Below are 18,548 nucleotides of genomic sequence, written 5' to 3'. Positions count from 1 at the left end.
GTTTGTTTCCTCAAAATCTCTAATTTCGGATTCTATAACCTCCACATCGGCATAATGTTCTTACTCGGGTCTAAGAGAACGTAAATTATGAGAAATAAAGAAAAAGAGAAGGCACCAGCAATAAACACATGGAATTTTCTTCAATTACAAGCCGAAAAGCACTTAGCGCGGCAACAATTTCTGAAATTGCTCCACATATGGCCTATCGCTTACATTTTTGTGTTTGTGACGCCCTAGCATCTCGCATGCACGTCTTCGTGCCTGATTTGATAGTTATGACTGTTATTTAGCTTAAGGAATTGCTTTAGTTCAATGGCGCGTGTTTTAAATGTAGGATATTGAAGGCTACCGCGAGACCCAATTAGGAAGAACGTATCTGTCCCACTTTGCCGTTGTGCATTTCGCCACATAGCTTCGAAATGCGAATTGTTTCTGTTGTTATTATTGTTGTGGCCTCCAGTTGTTCTACTTCATTCACTTGGTTCGTTGAATGGGTCCTTAGCCTCTTTGATGAAAGAATAGGAATAGCAAAATTAGGTGGTTTATCGAATGTAACATACCTGACAGTATCGTCTTCATTACTTCGCCAACAGTATATTTGTACGCGTTACAAAAAAGCAATAGATTACAACTACAAATAGTTCATTCAGAAATGCAAGTTAATAGTTACCAATTTCTCACCACCAATATAACTAAGGAATTAATCAAAATTTAATTACTTTGCTTCAAACTTTTGTTAACATTGCATAGATACAGCAAACACAACGAGCTCGCTTTGTACTTTCAGTGCGTTCTCTGGAGCCCTTCAACATTACTTAAATATGTTCACTAACAATTCGTTTTACAAAGTTTTCATTGTCTTTGTCCCTCCGCTTTGTTCTGAATACACTAACAGCGAAAGCAAGAACTCGCTCGAGGAAGAAAAATACAGGGAAAGGCAGGGAGGTTAGCCAGTCCGCTCGATAAGCGTGCTGGAGGTTAGTGCGGCGTTTTAACACATGCGGTTGTTGAGCACAAGTATAAGTCAACGTCAGGGTTCATTATAAAGCGCAGCGCTTAAATATAGCTGGCCTTTGGAGAACATGCTTCCGTTTGGAAAAATGAAAAGCTGAAAAAATTGTCGGTGTAATAACGTGCTCAGTAGACCGCGGTGTCGATAAATATTACCAGCACCAGTTCAACGAGCAAAAAAGTACTGAGCTCCCAGGTTTGCCTGCATGTACAGTCGCGATCAATTTGACGGTGATCGCTCGAGCGGCAACCAAGGGCCCTATAACGTAAAACTATTCCAATATTTTTCTATTCCAATTTCCTGACGTCAAATTTGCGTAACCACCGACGCAAGCACCGGGCGGTCACCCGCAGGGCTGTCTGAACAGACCAATCAAACGCTCTCCTCGTTCATAGGAGGTCACTTTTGTTTGCTTGAAAAACGAATAGCATTGCCTACACTGAGCGGTTTGTCGTATCTAATTGGCTGACAAGAGGCGAGGAGAACACTAAAGTGGAGAGGGATTCACTGGGGCAGAGCCAGTCAACTGAAAATCGATAACCGGATGAAGAAGGTGGTGCTGACGTCTGCGATTGGTCGGCTTTCACTTACTTAGCTTGGGGTGGCTGGTCGAAAATCGCGGCGGCATGCAACGGAAGCTTAAGAATGACGCTGAAACTGACCCTCAGCAAAGAAGAGTTGGCAGAATGAGGTAGTCAACGTGCCGAAAGTGCTTGAAAACGTTACACGGTCACGCAAGATGGGTTATTATACGCAAATACACCCATGCTCTCCGGCAGGTGCGAGTAGCCAGCGTCTCAGCGATCGGCGGCAGACATCTTTTATTCCTTTCGGAACGGGGCAGCCTGCGGCTATTCCGAAAAAAATTCAGTTTTGTTCGGCATATTAATGCATCTGTATCGCGTACACGTCACTTTGACGCGGTGAGTTTGTGTGGTTCTGTGACGTCGTGTGACAGGCAGGTGAAGTGGGTGCAGCCCGAAAACTTTTTACCAATAGCCGAGGGCTAATGGCGAAAAGGGGTCGAATCAGAAATAAATGTTTTTATTTTTTCTGTCAAATCATGCATAATCAGTGTGTACACATCATATCAGATAGGGAGGTATTGCGGTTTTCGCGACGTCGCGTGACAGACAGGTGATGTGGGAGTGGTCGAAAAAAGTTTTTGACCAATCGCGGAGGGCTGATAGCAGAATTGGAATAGAAAAGTTTGGAATAGTTTTACGTTATAGCGCCCCAAAACAAGGAGCAGCGCCCCGTTACGTCATCGCCGTCGGTCGAGAGGGAAACATCAGATAGCTCCCCTCTCTCTCTTTTGCTGTTCCCTGAGCAGCTGTAACTCTCGTCACCCTTTACGAGATAACCTGCGAATTCATTTCGATTGCCTCATCAGCTTTTGCACTGAGGCGTCATTGTTAGCCAAGATATGTGTGAGACCGCGACGCACACACATCATTGCCATGAAAAGGGAATAAACACAAAAATGTGGCGAGTTAGTCTTGGGGGTGACGATTGCAGCCTGGAAGAGCATAAAAGGGAAAAAAGGCAGCGAATTTTTATCTTTACAGTTCCGAAATCGGCCGCTATGCTGCTTGGAAGGCCCACTGGTCGATGCTCGCTCGATCACCTTCAATTTTATCGCGACTGTACATGGTCATTCATAACGATACTGCGTGGCACGATCTCAGGCGTCCTATGTATTCTTAGCCAAATTCATGCCAAAAAACGTGCACTGGTCAGAAATAAAATATTTTTTTAATTTTTATTCTTGGCGAGTGCACGCACAAATACGTTTCCTCGCCAAACGACTTTTCGTCGAACACTTCACTATGTTGGCCAGTCTCAGTTTCGCAAAACTGCATTGCATGTTGCATCTTCAGAAGAACTTCAGTTTGGCCTCGTTGGTGTTTACTGCATATCATATTGACCGCAAATAATGACGGGGACAGCGGAAGAGAACACAAAAACGACACGGGCGGTGTTCTCTTCCGCTTTCCCTGTCTTTATTTGAGGTCAATATGATATGTTGCAGCTTGTCACGCCAATTAAGTACGGTCATGAGAAGCCAACAAACACTGACACCAAGGACAACATTGGGGAAATTACCTGTGCTTAATAAATGAAATAAAGAAACGATAAATTAATGGAAATTAAAGTGGATGAAGAAAGAACTTGCCGCAGGTGGGAACCGAACTTACAACCTTCGCATGGGTTCGCCCACAACCACCACAACCCACAACCGTCGCATGGGCAGTGGGTTCGGTTCCCACCTGCGGCAAGTTGTTTTTTCATCCACTTTAGTTTCCATTAATTTATCGTTTCTTTATTTCATTTATTAAGCACAAGTAATTTCCCCAATGTGATCCTTGGTGTCAGTGTTTGTTGGCTTCTCATGATATGACTAATAAAAATAGGGGCCCCTCGGTTAGCCCCCTTTCTTCTCAATTAAGTACTGGTAAGATGTAATTCGTTACTGAAAAACAAACACTATTGAATTGCAGAAAACGTTACCGAATAAAAAAAATAATCGAAATTGAGAACATGTAATTAAGTGCATGCACATCGTTACGTGCCAGTCTAAAGTAATGACTCAAACACACAAAAAAGGAAAGAAAGCTCTTCTGAACACTTACATATGCCCCTGAAGAAAGAGCTGTGCTGACAAATGTGGATACTTTTCCTTGGTGTGGAAAAGCTTGCACCTGAAAACACGGCGGGAAAAGCGCACGGAATCCATCACTAACGTAATATGGAAGCCGGGTTTGACTGTGCCACTTTGAAACAGCCCGATGAATGTGGTATGGTTTAAGTGTATTTTGTGTGACGTTCTAACTAACAAGGCATATCATTCATGTCACACATATAAGTAATTACAACGGCGTATGGCGCTCCGCCTAGTAAATGCCTTGAGGTCAAGCGACTCTGTGGCCAAATCATTAAGTGAAAAACTCAATGGAAGTACGGTGTCTGAGCTTAAAGCAAGAAGCGCTGGAACGTACTTCCATTGAGTACTTGAGTACGTACTTCCATTGCTTTAAGCTCAGGCACCGTCACTTTATTTTAACCGACCTGCACGGCAGAATTTATGCGGAAGTCATTGTTCTGGCACCGAAACGCTAGAACACGGCGCAATCTTTAAGTGGTTCACCTTGACGAGACTATTGTTACAGGATTTTTGTCCGTGTTGCTAAGGTTTCGTTCTCTGTCGTGGTTATAGCTAAAGTGACGGCTCGGTTGGAGAGCTGCTTGTGCAGGCTTTTCAACGTTTTCTTCTTTTTGCTGGGATAGCAATCATGCGGACAGTCGAAACGCATTCACAATGCCGGCACCGATGCTCTCTTGCTTTCCCGATGGCGACGGCGCATGCGCGGGCTCGGTGGCGCAGCCTGCCGAGCACGCGTGCTCTGTTTGTAGGTCACATGATGGGCCACGGGTAGCACAGCGACCATGCAGGGACGAGCCACGGAGGCTGTTGGCTTGATTCACGCTGTCTTGCCGCACACTGACCGCTGGATGGCACGCGATATTCTATACTTCCGAAGCGCGGCAATATTGAACCGACGAAAGCAGCGCCAACCTGCAATGCCCATTTTGCAGCATGCCAGACAAGCGTGCACGCTGCCAATGCCGGCGCTCCCCAAACCGCCAGCCCTGCATCGCGAGTGCTCGGCCTCACCGAATGAATTCAATGTGGACCTTAACCTCACGTGTGCCTTTGGGCAGTTGATGCCACGTGCGTTCAATTCTTAATTGAATGTTTGCAGCAAAATATTCTTCCTATAAGGTTATGATCTTTACTTCGAGCAATAGTCTAATACTTCGCTACAGCTGTCGGTGCTTCGCCCTTTGGTCGAAACTGCGGCGTGTTCTATATCGTAGACAAATAATTAACAAGCACTAAATAAAGCGAGATTGAGGTAGGTTACTATGAAGCGACCAGTGCTTCTCGTTGTTGTTCATGGAGGTGTGAAAAAAATTGCCTTATTAGAACAACATATCAAAAACCTGTCGAAAATGTGCCTAATTCACCATGAAAGCCAGCACCCAGTTACACTGACAGAGAAAAGAGGACGTCATTTTGCTGGACATGCAACTAAGTTCAATTTGTCCGGTGGTTTTCTTAATGCAATCATGCGAGCTTGTCTTGCTTACTCTGCCGAAAGTATTATGATGAACTAGCCCATGATACTTACAGTTCTTGATATATAGGAAATGGTTCCTTGCAATAATAAGGAGCCTCTTGCTCTCTACTAACAAATCATTCAGGCATATTTTGCTTTATTTGAATTGTGAAGAAAACAACACTAACGGTCCTGAAACATAAATGCCAGGCGCAGTACTTTTCAGAAATGGTCGTTACTTCCTAACGGTACTTTGCAGCTCACTGCTTTGTTTCACTTGAAACGCTCGTCAAATATACAAGTCAGTATAGCATTCACTAATTTTTGACACATAAAAATAAAATATACGTGACCGCAAGAGCCATCCTTACAGATATAAGTCATTGTTTTGGTTCGTCCCACACTTTAATTTCCGATAATTCGCAACAGCGATTTCTAAAGAGTAGTTGTGTATGCACACATTATACGACATACCATTTATGTAACTTATTTGTTTATTAGTGGAGCCTTGCGTCAGGACTCGATTTTGCACGTTGCCTTGATCAGGTCAAAGTATTTCTGCAGGTAACCTGGACACTGCCTTTCATATGAGAATACCTGTAGTGTAAAAACAACTTGTGTAACCAGGAATAAAGTGCCTCAAACGGCTACTTCTATCCAAATGATACAACTTGTATCCCGAAGTGCGCTTCTATTTCTAGGCCTCCATATTGACTGTGTTGTGGAAAGGCAATTCTTGTTCGGGGAAGGGGACAAACGTTTGGAGAAATTCAAGAAACGTCGTGCACAGATGTTCCTTTCTGTGAAATATGTTTGCATTGTAACACATAAAGCTGACGACAAATACTACAGCACAAAAATCCCCACGGTGTAAGAGGAAATGGCTTCTTCAAGTCTGACTTCTTTCTTCAGTACTAATGAACGCCTGAATCTGAAGTCGTCGCAACCAAAATAATTCCTTTCTTCGTTATTTAAGTGACTGTCGCCGTCTTTCCCGTTAAGAATATACACCCCCAGAGGCGTGGAACAAGTTTAAACCAGAAAAATAGTATGTGCTCATGTTAGTGGATTGCTTTGTGAGCCTTGAAAGAAATTTTTGGAATTGAGAAAACGAAGAACGAAACATAGAACTTCATTATGTGCCGTGCCCTTATATGCTCCAACGCTTTAGGCTTTTACTCAAGCTTGAAAGAGTAGCTCTCGCGACTTATAAAATTGCCTTGCGGCGTAGTCTGACCGGACGACAGCGCTCTCAAGACGCGGCGTTAATGAGTCGGCGGCGAAGCAATTTCTCTTTCTTCGTCAACTTGTCTACTGCAGTATTTGTTATAGTGCTTTCTTCAGACAGAACATGCAAGGGAGACTATGTACCGGCGAAATCACTTTTAAGAGGAAAACTGCGAGAACCACCCAAAAGGATAGGGTTCAGAAAATATTTGTTTTTTTATGGATTATCTTTTTTTTTACTCATTAACACCAAACCAACGCACGCACCTGCACTATGTATGAAATGATTACTGAATGCTCCTTCTAATACGAAAGCAAAAATTAGTTAAAAATTATAACTAAGCAGTAAAGAGCCAACGCAACTCTAGGAAGTCGTGAGAGCTTGAGCAGACGGCTACCATTATTGATGCGATAGTGTTAATGGCCCCGTGTCGCAGAAAACCCGGCGTCGGCGTTCCCCGTCGACCATCGTTTCAGAAAAATATGATTGCGAACCATGCAAACGCAACCACGCATATATACCCAAACACGCAGACCTTCCGTTTAGCGCAAAGTGACCGAACTAATTCAATTTCTCAAAGTAAAATTCGTCAGAAAATGGTGAAGTACGACTTACACACAGTCTACAGACATGATAGCGTCGAACTGTAATTTGAACATGCGAAAAAATATAATCTTGTTTTGCGGAAACTAAGAAAAAAACATTCTCCACCGTTTCTACAATACATAGACCGGCCACGACGCCCGAGGCGCGCGGAAATCTCGGACACCACGGAACGACGCGCCCGATTCCTTGCAACATCACCAGGTGGCCTCCGCCGAAGCGCGGCTCAGGCAAGAGGCCACGTTTCTACCAGAAAGCTCACCTTCGTGCATAGCATTGGCAATCAGCGTTCCCGGTAAACATTACGGTAGCATAAGCTGCAGTTGCTGGGAAGCGTGAGAAGCAGTCAGGATCCTTTGAGTGCTATTGCATTCGCCGCTTAATGTCAAAGCTTAGGCGTCCTCGAATTTTTTAATGTTGTCCCGTGCACGTCACATGTAACCACACTTGTTCGTTGTCGTTAACCTTAGCTGTAGAAATGGGCAAATGGAAACACGTATACAACACAGGCATTCCAGTCGATTTCTGCACAGGTCATTTGCTTCTCGGAATTCATGTCTTGCCAATCAAGCTAACTAATAAAAACGACGTGCGATGCATTACAGCTTCAGTGCACTTACATGCAGCGTCGCCTGACTTCTCGTCGACTTGTAGATACCAGGTTTGTAGACTGAGCCGATCGTTTTTTTTTTGCAGAACACGGAAGATGCACCGTAATGCATCGACCTAATCTTGAGAAGCTGCCTAGCGACCGAAGGGAGGCTACTCTAATGAAAGAAATAAAAAAGGCACGCAAGTAAATCTTGCCACAAGTGGCTTGCAGCGCGCAAATCACCTGTCTGCTTCTTAACGCTATCCCCCAATGTTGACCAACTTATCACCGTTTCAGATGCCCACTGTCAGATGCAGTCGGGCCATTTTCTTCCTAATTTGCATTTCGTCATCTGTTGGATTCGAGTGATGAAGTACTCGAGGGCGTGGGCCTCAACCCGTCGAAGCAATGGCGGTTGGTTGCATGTCTTGTACAATTTTTCCCGAAATATGGTAATTAAGGCCATTCACTCCTCCGTTCACTCGCCTGTTTTTTTTTTTTTTTAATCCGGTAGCCTGCGAGGCAACTATGGTCGTTTAAACGTATCCTGTCCTGCGTGTTTATGCTTTGTCCTTCGGCGAATTGTCAGTGCTGCACAAAAAATACATCATAAACGTATCCTGTCAACAGAATTTTAACCTCGAGTATGTGAGAAAGTATTGTTAAAACGCAAGACAGCCGTCATGCTTTACTCTGCATTGGAACGTTGCTCACTCGTAAACACGAAGAAAATGAGCATAAAAGGCACGATTTTATATTGCAGATTTTCATAGTAGCTGCTGAGGTACTTGTATGTATATATACTGCAGAATATATACAGGGTCTTTCAAGGAAGTCTTTAAGTAATTCAAAATTATAGGCTTTGGAGGTAAAATTGTTGTTCTTGCGCGAAGTGATGAGAGGCCGTGGCGTGCGCTATATCAAAGGGGTTGCAAGTGTTATTTAGGGAAATAATTAACTAGAATTTGTTAATTAACTTCTTAACTATTCCAGTTAGGTGTTTGATTTTAACGAGGAAATTTTAGCGAATCATGAGTCATGGATCAAAGCGGGAAACTGTGTGACGCGCACCGCTCCGACTGACATCAGGTCGTGGGTGTCGCTTTGCAGCGCACAGCTGCCGCACGGAGCCCGTTTCGCACGTCTGGAGAGCTGAGATTCTGAGCGCTGTACCTCTGCGCACAATTGCAATTTCCCAAATCTAACAATCGACACCGGATGTACTCATAATTCACAAATATTTCCTCATTACAATCAAACACCTAACTAAGATAACTAAAGAGGCAATTAACGAATTCTAGTTAATTATACCCCTAAATAGTACATACAACCCGTTTGATTGCGCCCACCATGGCCCCTGATCACTTGGCGCAAGAACAACAATTTTACCTCCGAAAGTGTATTATTTAATATTACTTGCATATACAATCCTGCATATGCAATCACTTGTAAAACGCCCTGTATATACAATCTGTTACGCTGCAGCTGTATCCACAGCAATGCTCTTGTGGAATACATATATATTTATTGTAATAATTACCAGATCTCGCACCTAGTGTGACGTATACAAAGGTATTCACTCGCACATTACGATGTGCACAGCATGCAATCTTTCTTTTTTTCCTTTTAGGGGAAACAAAATGTTTCCTTTTTCGGGCAAAAACTAAAAAGCTGGAAGGTTACTGAAGACTCATCCCTGCCTCCCTTTTTTTCAACTTCACAAGAAACGCATTGTATGTTACAACTAAGAGCGAAACAGAGACTTTCGCCCTTGTATAAAAAATTGATGAACTAGCCTTACCGATCCACCACCATATATGGCAATCCTATCTTCTTTAAGTAAAATGTCTGAGCGACTTCTTGAAGCGGAGTCTGCAGATTACTTGTGAAGGTTCAACGTGTTCACTCAAGCATAACTGCGAGTCGGCCTAGTTGGAACAGATTCATCTAAATTCAGTCAGATTCACGCAGTGTCAATTTGGATTTATTTCAGGTTTTTGTACTAGTTTAGAACTTCTTTCTTTAACAGATCACAAAAAGCAAGGTGTTGATACGGGGTATTTTGTGGTTTCGTCTTTTTTTTTTAGATTTCAAGAAAGCGTTTGATACCATTATTCATACCGGGTTATTAAACAAGCTCGAGGCGTATGGAATAAATGGTCCAGCGTTAAATATTCTGCGGAGGTATTTATTTGAGAAGGTATTTCTGCGAAGGCATTTAGTTTTGTGACGTCGTGTGAGAGGCAGGTGAAGTGGTTGCAGTCCGAAAACTTTTGACCAATAGCCGAGGGCTAATTGCAAAAAGGCGTCGAATGTGAAATAGCTATTTTTTTGTTCGGTCAAATTATGCATAATCAGTGTGCACACCTCATATCAAATGGGGAGCTATCGCGGTTTTCGTGACGTCGCGAGACAGACAGGTGAAGTGAGGGTGGTCCGAAAACGTTTTTGACCAATCGCGGTGGGCTGATTGCAGAATTGGAATAGAAACGTTCGGAATAGTTTCACGTTATAACGCCCCAGGATGTGCCACAAGGGTCCATTTAGACCCTTTATTTTCATTATATGTATTAATGATATCACTAATTACATTCAATCATCTAATTTTGTTTTATATACCTACGATACCGCACTAGTAGTTTGTAATAAGAACATATCTGATTTAGTTTCTGAAATGAATGCTATTCTGGACGCCCTAGTCCACTTTTTCCAACTGTATTGCTCATTAGTCGTAGAAAACTAAATTTACGATTTTCAGGATGAGTCAGAGACAATTACGCTTTCCTCCTGAGGTAATATTACAGGGTCATACTATTACTGCTTGCGAAAATGTGTGTTTTCTTCGTATTATATTGGATCCCCACCTTAAGTATTGTGATCACACTATAGAAAAAACAGCTTGTGGTATTGGGGCATTAATTAAAGCTACAGCCTTCTTTACACAAGCCACGCTCATCACGCTTAATTTTGCATTCATGCATAGTCAGACTACATATCGAATTGTTGCGCGGCCAGATACGTGTGAAATTCTCCTCTCATTCAGTTAACAGACCCAAAATCAAGCCGTTACCATTAAATTATGGTCAATCTTACATTTCTAACGCCAGTACACTTCTCCAGACTAATAATATTGTGCCTACTCGCAAGTTATTGAATTACAGCTTTGCTATTTTGTTCTCTTAATTTCTTCAACATGATTCATGTCATGAGTTTATTATTTTCATTTACTGGAAAACCATAATTGCCTCTCATTTGCACATAATAACTTTCCGTTTCGCAAGGTGAGCAGCAATTATGGGAAAATGGCATTTGCCTTTTCAGTCACAAGTTTGGAATAGATTGCGAATAAAAATGAAAATAGTGCCCTCATTTTTTCGTAATAAAAATATGCTGAAATGATTTGCTTTAAAGCATTGTTTATTGCCTTTTAAACTTATTTTTATTGTTCCGGTTATCTCCTAGGAGACTCTGTGTCTTGATTTTTTTACTTTGTCGTCCAAAAATCGCATCCGTTGGCATATTTTTATCCGTACGAATACTTACATGCACTTTTGTCTATTTATTACTGTGTTGTATAAGTTTATTCAGTGCTTTTTTTCGTTATTGCTTGATTCGGCGTTGTAGATATATATGATCTATACATCTTTTGTAATTGTATATTTATGTATTAGATAGTGTTTGATCGTTTTCGTTGCTCCTTCTATATTTCTCACTACTTTATAAATAATCATGGCTCCCATCACAGTGGCTCAGTATGCTACCGTTGTATGTATGCATTTTTTCTACTCTGTAAGTTTAAAATGAACTTAATAAACATTCTGGCTCTGGAAACGTCTTTCCAGCAAAACAAGCCAAGTAACAGAGCCGCTAGCTATGAGGGCATGTGTCTGGTGGTTTTTCGGTGCCTCAATCAGAATGAAAGTGCTAAGATAGACAGTGTTTCCTAAACCAAAAGCGTCTATTGCATACCCCGCAAGTAAAGCTCAGTGATTTATTTCGAGATGTATATCAAATCTGACAAACCCTCCTGAGCCGCACCGTGAGTTCGTATAACTTGGCTTGACCGCAACACGGTGGCCGTAAGCCCAAAAAGGACGGCAGTCTATTAGATGGCTTACATATTTATGTAGTAAGGTGAACAGATGAGCTATTTGATTTATATTCAACTTGAAAACTTTTTGAAGCACAACAAAGAGATGATAACCATAGAAACTACAGCACAAGTCGATTGACACCTGACATGACTTGTCTAACATGACGCCGCGAAAATAAAAAAACATTAAGAGCACATGGTAGGCCCTAGAGATGCCCTAGTGGCCCTAGAGTGGACAAGCAAGGAAATCGCAGCTCCTCAGCGGTACACATATTCCTCTGGCACAGTTCAGGATGTTCTTGCAACTGATACTGTGGCAGTCACTGGAGGCCTGAGTACACGTTTAAACTGTCACGTGTTGTATTTCCCCTTGCCCGTTCCCGGTGAGCGAGATCGGCCAGTGATTGTTCTTATGGCTCTTCCGGTCAAGGGCAAGGCGCGTTCGCTTTATCAAATTACGCCATCTTCTTGAGTCTCTTTTTTCCATGCTTATCTGCCTGCCTCCTACTTCTCAAAATATTGAATGTCGCTGTCATTTTAACTGCGCTCTATGATTGCTTTTAGCAAATGTCAGCTGAAAGATACTGAAACAATAGAAATTATTCTGTCACTCCTCCAAATATGTCTTAATACTGAACACTCTAAATAACCATAATGCTGATTAATAATTACTTATTCATTCGTACTGAAGAATGAAGACGTCAAACAGCAATGGTAGTGAAAGGAGGAGCGTTGTAAGTGGTCGAATAATTTCTGGGATAACGCTAGGGTTATGGAGACAGCTTGAGTGCACGGCTGGAACGTTTCCCCATATCAGCCTGAAAAAAACAACTGTACTGGCTGTACTGCCACATGAAGACTAAGCAACGCAGGTGCTTCTTCAGGTCGTCCTCTATTCGTGTAGCTAGCGCTCGCTTTTATTAATGTTACTCAGACAACCAGCCCAACTTCGCGCTCTAGTTGTGTAGAAACTATCGCAGCAAAGCGCCCTTGCAACAAGTAAAAAAATAATTCGGCAGAAACACCACTTCATGATTAGTGTCGATGTTAATGAGATTGGCAGTCAAGCAATGTGTTGACATATCGCATCGTCTCGCCAGTTGTTTCTCGTATGAAAACAATTGTTGCTTTCACCTGTAAAATTTGTAGTTGCGTATTATACAATTAAACAGTTCAGCCATTTTTCAGATGTGCCGGCGAGAAAGCCTCTTCACCGACTCAGTAACAATGAGATGAGCTCAGTTTATGTCAATAAGCAAATCTTTCCTTTCTACGTCTCTAAAATTTGGCGAAATTAACCGCATAAGAACAATTACTTGCGACAATGTTGGTCACCGCCCACCATGAAATTGAATCACAATAAATTCTGGACATTTATCTAAAATTGTTAACCAAGTTTTGTTTTTGTGTGTGATATTCGGTGCCTCTACCTGCTTGTTTACACACAACGATTCCTCCTGGTGCGATTCGCCATTTCCAAGAACATTTCATCATGCCGGACAAACAACACTGTCTTTTTATCTAGCGCGCTCGCTTGAACGGGGACAACGTGTTGTCCCTGTCTATCAAAGGAACGCGGTGTACGCGTACTCCATGTTCTATTCGGCTTCATCGTGCTCACAAGACGACGCCGTTATTATGCCTCGATCGTCGCCTTCTTGTTCCACTCGCTCCGATGGTCCTTACAACACGCCTCCCCAGCGCGGCTGACTGGAGCCGTCCATTATTCGCGGTCATCGGACGAAGAGAAGAAAAAAAACGGTTTCATCTCGATGAGAAAGTCGCCGAAACAGTATGGCGTATTTATTTGACCTGGCCCGCTCATCATCCAGCGACGCCTGTTTTCCCCAGAATTAGATGTCTTGCTTGTCATCACTGACCATCGGTCATCGCAGCAGCAAATGAAGTTTCCCGAGCTTTTTCCTTTGGGTGACCTCGTTTATCGCAACCGCTTGACTTGTCATTCTTCGCGTGTGCATTGGCGTGCGGAAAGTGCTCATTGCATGACCACTGTAACTGTTGATTTCTGCAGAAAGCGCGGAATAACAATCGAATTATTCATTCATAATTAGCAACCTTCAAGGATTGCAATGACAATGGCACTTTTCTTCCACTTTTTCATGACATTACTTCGCTTGATGTGGTAGACAAATAACGCGAAAAACAGATGATGCATTTTGTTGAGAATAAAAAAGAGCATGCAAGTGTTGCTTACAATATCAGACATCGCCTTGGTTTTGTAAGGCTCGCAGAAACAACAAATAAAACGCAGGTGGTTCTCTGCACCCACTCGTTTGACCTCACATAGCTAAAGAAGCCCTTGGAATGGCGTAGATATTACGACAGTCTGTTAAGAAGTAATGCATTTCCAAACGACGTGGTTTAGCGCTCTTTTGTCATCATGTGAACGGAAAATCATGTTAAGCTTGCTCAAAACACCGCAAATGAGATGAACAATACCAGCAAATGAGTGCTGCTACCAGCTAATTTTAGTTACGCTTGACCAGCAGGCATCAATATACAGGATCTTTCAGCGAACACTTTCCCATCTTTTTGAAGTTTGCTTGTGGCAGATACGACAATTCTAGTTCATGAGGTGCTGTACTCGAAGGGGCGGACATTATTTGCAGAAAAACTTGAGATGCATAATCGACTAATGAAAAAGAAATCGCTAATTAAATTTTTAACTAATTACCTATTAGCCCACATTCTAATTTAGAAATTCTAGACGTGGAGTTTGCAAGGCGGAGCCACTTGCAATGAATTCTTAGGCCGACATCAGTTTCAATATAATAATTCCCAAACTTTGCGGAGAAATGCATTGGTGTTCCGCTTAGTTGTGTGCTTCAATGCATAAAACCATGTTTCGATCACAAGTAAACTAGACCTCCTATGAATTTCTCTGCAAAGTTCGGTTATTAATATGTCGAAGCTGGTTAAAAAAATTATGGGGTTTAACGTGTTAAAACCACTTTCTGATTATGAGGCACGCCGTAGTGGAGGACTCCGGAAATTTCGACCACCTGGGGATCTTTAACGTGCACCTAAATCTAAGTACACGGGTGTTTTCGCATTTCGCGCCCATCGAAATGCGGCTGCCGCGGCCGGGATTCGATGCCGCCACCTCCGTGCTCAGCAGCCCAACACCATAACCACTGAGCAACCACGGCCAGTATCGAAGCTGGTGTCATCCTGAGAATTTGTTCCAAGTAGAACCGCCTTGCGAACTGTATGGCTAGATTAGCGAATTGCAATATAGGTCATAAGGTAATTAGGTAAAAAGTTAATTAGTAGACTTTTTGTGAATTAGTTGATTATGCACTTCAAATATTTCTGAAGGTAATGTCCGCCTCTTTGAGTAGACCAGTTAAGAAAATAGAATTTGGCTATTTGCCCCAGGTAACTTCTAAAGATTTTTGAAAGCGTTCGTTGAAACACCCTGTATATAGGCACGACAAATCAAGAAGTTGGAGAATAAATGTTCTGCGCAGACATATGATTACTCTGTCCGTATTCCGCTTTTCTTTTATGAATAAGTAAGCCTACAAGAATCCTCCCGAGGGTGACGACATTCTCGTTTTTCTGAAATATTATAGTGCATTATTTAACGTGCTACGGAGGTTATTCTGTAAGAGTCCACCTAGTCTACATGTCCATTTCATCTGCTTCTGAGGTGCTGATTGGCTGGATTGCCTGCCTACTTCTGATACGTAAACCAGCCAAGCCAATCAGAACTTCAGCTGCAGACCAAATGGAGAAGCCCACTAGGTTAAGTCTTACAAAATACCCGCCAGGTCAAAGTTATCGAAGAAACTGGAGACAGATGCAATAGCGATATGTTTGTGATTAGTTTTGAGAGAAAACAGGGTTCACATTCTCAAAGCGAAGGAAGGCGTTATATCTTTGTTTCATACTTTGTTGTGTCTATCCCATTGTACGTTATTTATAAATCCCGTATACTTATTCCTGCCGAATAAGCGGTATTGAAGCTAGTTGTTGCTATGACCTCAGAACATGACTCATACTGACTAGCGGAATCGGCGAAACAGCAGGTGATAGTCTACACGCGACCTATGCAAGTTAAAAAAGAAAAAGAAATTTAAACATTGAAGGCATAAGGACAACAGCATTTTGATTGGGCATAGATGACACACAAATATTTCTACACCGATTGCCACACCTGGCTGCGCAATCTTGCAGAGCTTCAATAAAGTTCTGCAGAACTGTTATAGTAGACCTGCAGCTGGTACCGAACTGTCATGCGCCAAATGACATCAAGTTTTATGTTCATAAGCCTGAAGCTATATTGCTAGTGTGAAATTCGAGGGCTATTCTGTGGTAGGTAGAAAAAGGGTGCCAATAACACAAAAAAATAACAATTTTCCCTGATTTCTTTAAAAAAATAACGTATGGGGTTATTGGAGGAAATACAAGATCTACTAAACTTTAGACGCAGAGGTGCGCAAGGAAAGCCTGATAATGACACCTGCCATTGTAGTGAACAGCAATTGCTCTTGTTCCACGAAAATCGCAATTTGGTCAACGATCGGCAGAAGATAAAGATGATGATTCATTGCCCTTCAGAAACGATAGCTTTCAAATCAAGGGTGTGTAATAAAAGTAAATTAGGAAGATCATTTACAGCCGGGCCATTGAGCGATGATGATGCAAGAGCATCAAGGGACTCAGAAAAATTAGAGTGCTCAGGGACCCGTACAGAGCCCACGTCTCACAAATTGTTCAACTTAAGTGCCGGAAAATCGGAACCGGTGCCCTCAGCCTATTGGACATTGGAGCGGAAAAAAGCAGAACCAGAGACCAGTCGAGCGTCCGTAAAAATGATTAGTTATGTAGTTGATAATCGAACTTTCTGATGACCAAAGACATTGGCAGAAACTCTGCGAGAAAAACTGTTGTATAACCAGGCAAACGTAGAGCAAAGGAATGTTCTAGTTATGTAAAAGAAACACCAACTGACCACCTTCTCTTTGAGTGGCGTGATCGGATATAATAGAGTGAAAAGGAAAATGATCCCGGTTATATTGAAAAAATATTTCAAGTTCACGCTCAGGCCAATATTTCAAGTTAGGAATTATGTAACAAATATCAAATCAACGTACATCAAGCTTGGACTGTAATAAATCAGATTCGGCATGTTAACTTGAAGTCAGGAATTGAGTGAATGTCAAAATGTAACCTGGGCGGTGAATAAGGTCATCCAAGTGCTGTGGAGAAATAGTCTAAAAAATTGATCAAGACAGCTTACGAACGACAAAGATTGAAACTGCACACCTTCAATAAAGTCTGTACCACAAGCTGCTTAAATTTGGAACATGGCGAAGGAACTTGAGCCTGCAGATAAAGCACTTCTTTGCCACTAAATTTGGCGGAGAGAGGCACTGTCGCAGTGTCAGTCCTTGTATGTGCATTAGATGGCGTAGCTTGTAAGCTCTACATCCTACAATCAGAACTCTGCTAAATACGCCAATTACATGAACATTAGGGTTTTAAATAAATGCGACAATATATTATGTCAAGAAGCATTCTGATTTACAGAAGTCCTCAGATAGGAGAACGCGATGGCTATAGGTCACATAGCTCACGTAGAGTGTATTAGAATGGAAAAGTGGGTACAGCATATGCCACGGAAACGCCGTGTGATGAAGAAATAAAACATCAAATGCACTTTGGTATTCCTACGTGAATGAATGTGCAAGCATTGCGACGTCTCTCCGATGACAACTCGTTAAGGTAATGGTATCGTTTTCACGTCGCCAAACTTTTCATCACACTCATGCAATGTTAGGGAAGTAAATTTGTACTTTTCAATTACGCATACAGGTGCTTGAGTAGTTCCTTTTGGAGTAATTTCCGGCATCGTGGAAGCTTTGCTGATGAGCCTTGAGTATAGACCGGCCACCGGCGCGGTCTGTCTCTGTGACCACTTGATTTTTTGTGCCATCTCCATCGAAGGTTCGTCTGTCGGAACACGCGACAGAACTCAACGAAATCACCGCACCGACTGTCAATGGGCTAGTGCCATCAGCGCCTTCGTAGAGGGAGGGGCAGCATGGGAACGCTGCCATGATGAGCGGCATCGGAGCCATGTGTGATAGATGAAGACGACGTGCGCGCAAACAGTGGCACGAGCGCATCTCTGTGATCACGTGACCTTTTCAACCATCTCCGGCCAAGCAGCCGAATTTTCTCCTTCACGAGCCATAAAACTCACCGTTCTTTTTGCGTCACTTGGGGTTGTGTTTCCGTCGCTCTCTTACCATTGTTGTTAAAACAGGTCCGTGAGGATTAAAATTACTGTTTCCACCAACAAATGGCAAAACTAGATAGAGCAGAGTGAAACGCACATTCAAGCTCCATACAGCTGCCGTAAGCTCTCCTACATGACGTGCCTCCAACTGGCGCACCAGCCGACTCATTTAGGTGAAGGCAACGGCCGTGCTACCAACATTTCAGTTGAAGAAGCCTGAACAGGGAGTCCACGCTGGGCCGACTCCCTCTATCTAGTACATTTGCTCAAGCAAATGAACGTACAAGGCTTCCACTAACTCGCCGTCGTCTTCTTCTTCGAAGCAATGCACAATGCTCGTTCTTCTCCAGTACAATATTACCATATTGTAGGGCGTTTGCCGTAGCGATCTGCTCTTGTCTTCCTTCTTCTTTGTAACGCTACGTCAGTATCTATTATCATCATCATCATTATCGTCATCAGTCTAAGTCCACTACAGGACGAAGGCCTCTCCCAGCGATTTCCAATCCCCCCTTGCTTGCCCCAGCTCATTCCATCGTATGCATGCACATTTCCAATTCTGATCACACCACCTAATCTCCTCCAGTCATCGTCTTCACTTCCCTTCCCTTGGTACCCATTATGTAAGTCC

Source organism: Dermacentor variabilis, chromosome 2 (assembly GCF_050947875.1).
Source record: "Dermacentor variabilis isolate Ectoservices chromosome 2, ASM5094787v1, whole genome shotgun sequence".
In the NCBI taxonomy this organism is placed as follows: domain Eukaryota; kingdom Metazoa; phylum Arthropoda; class Arachnida; order Ixodida; family Ixodidae; genus Dermacentor; species Dermacentor variabilis.
This window is presented reverse-complemented; position numbering follows the sequence as displayed.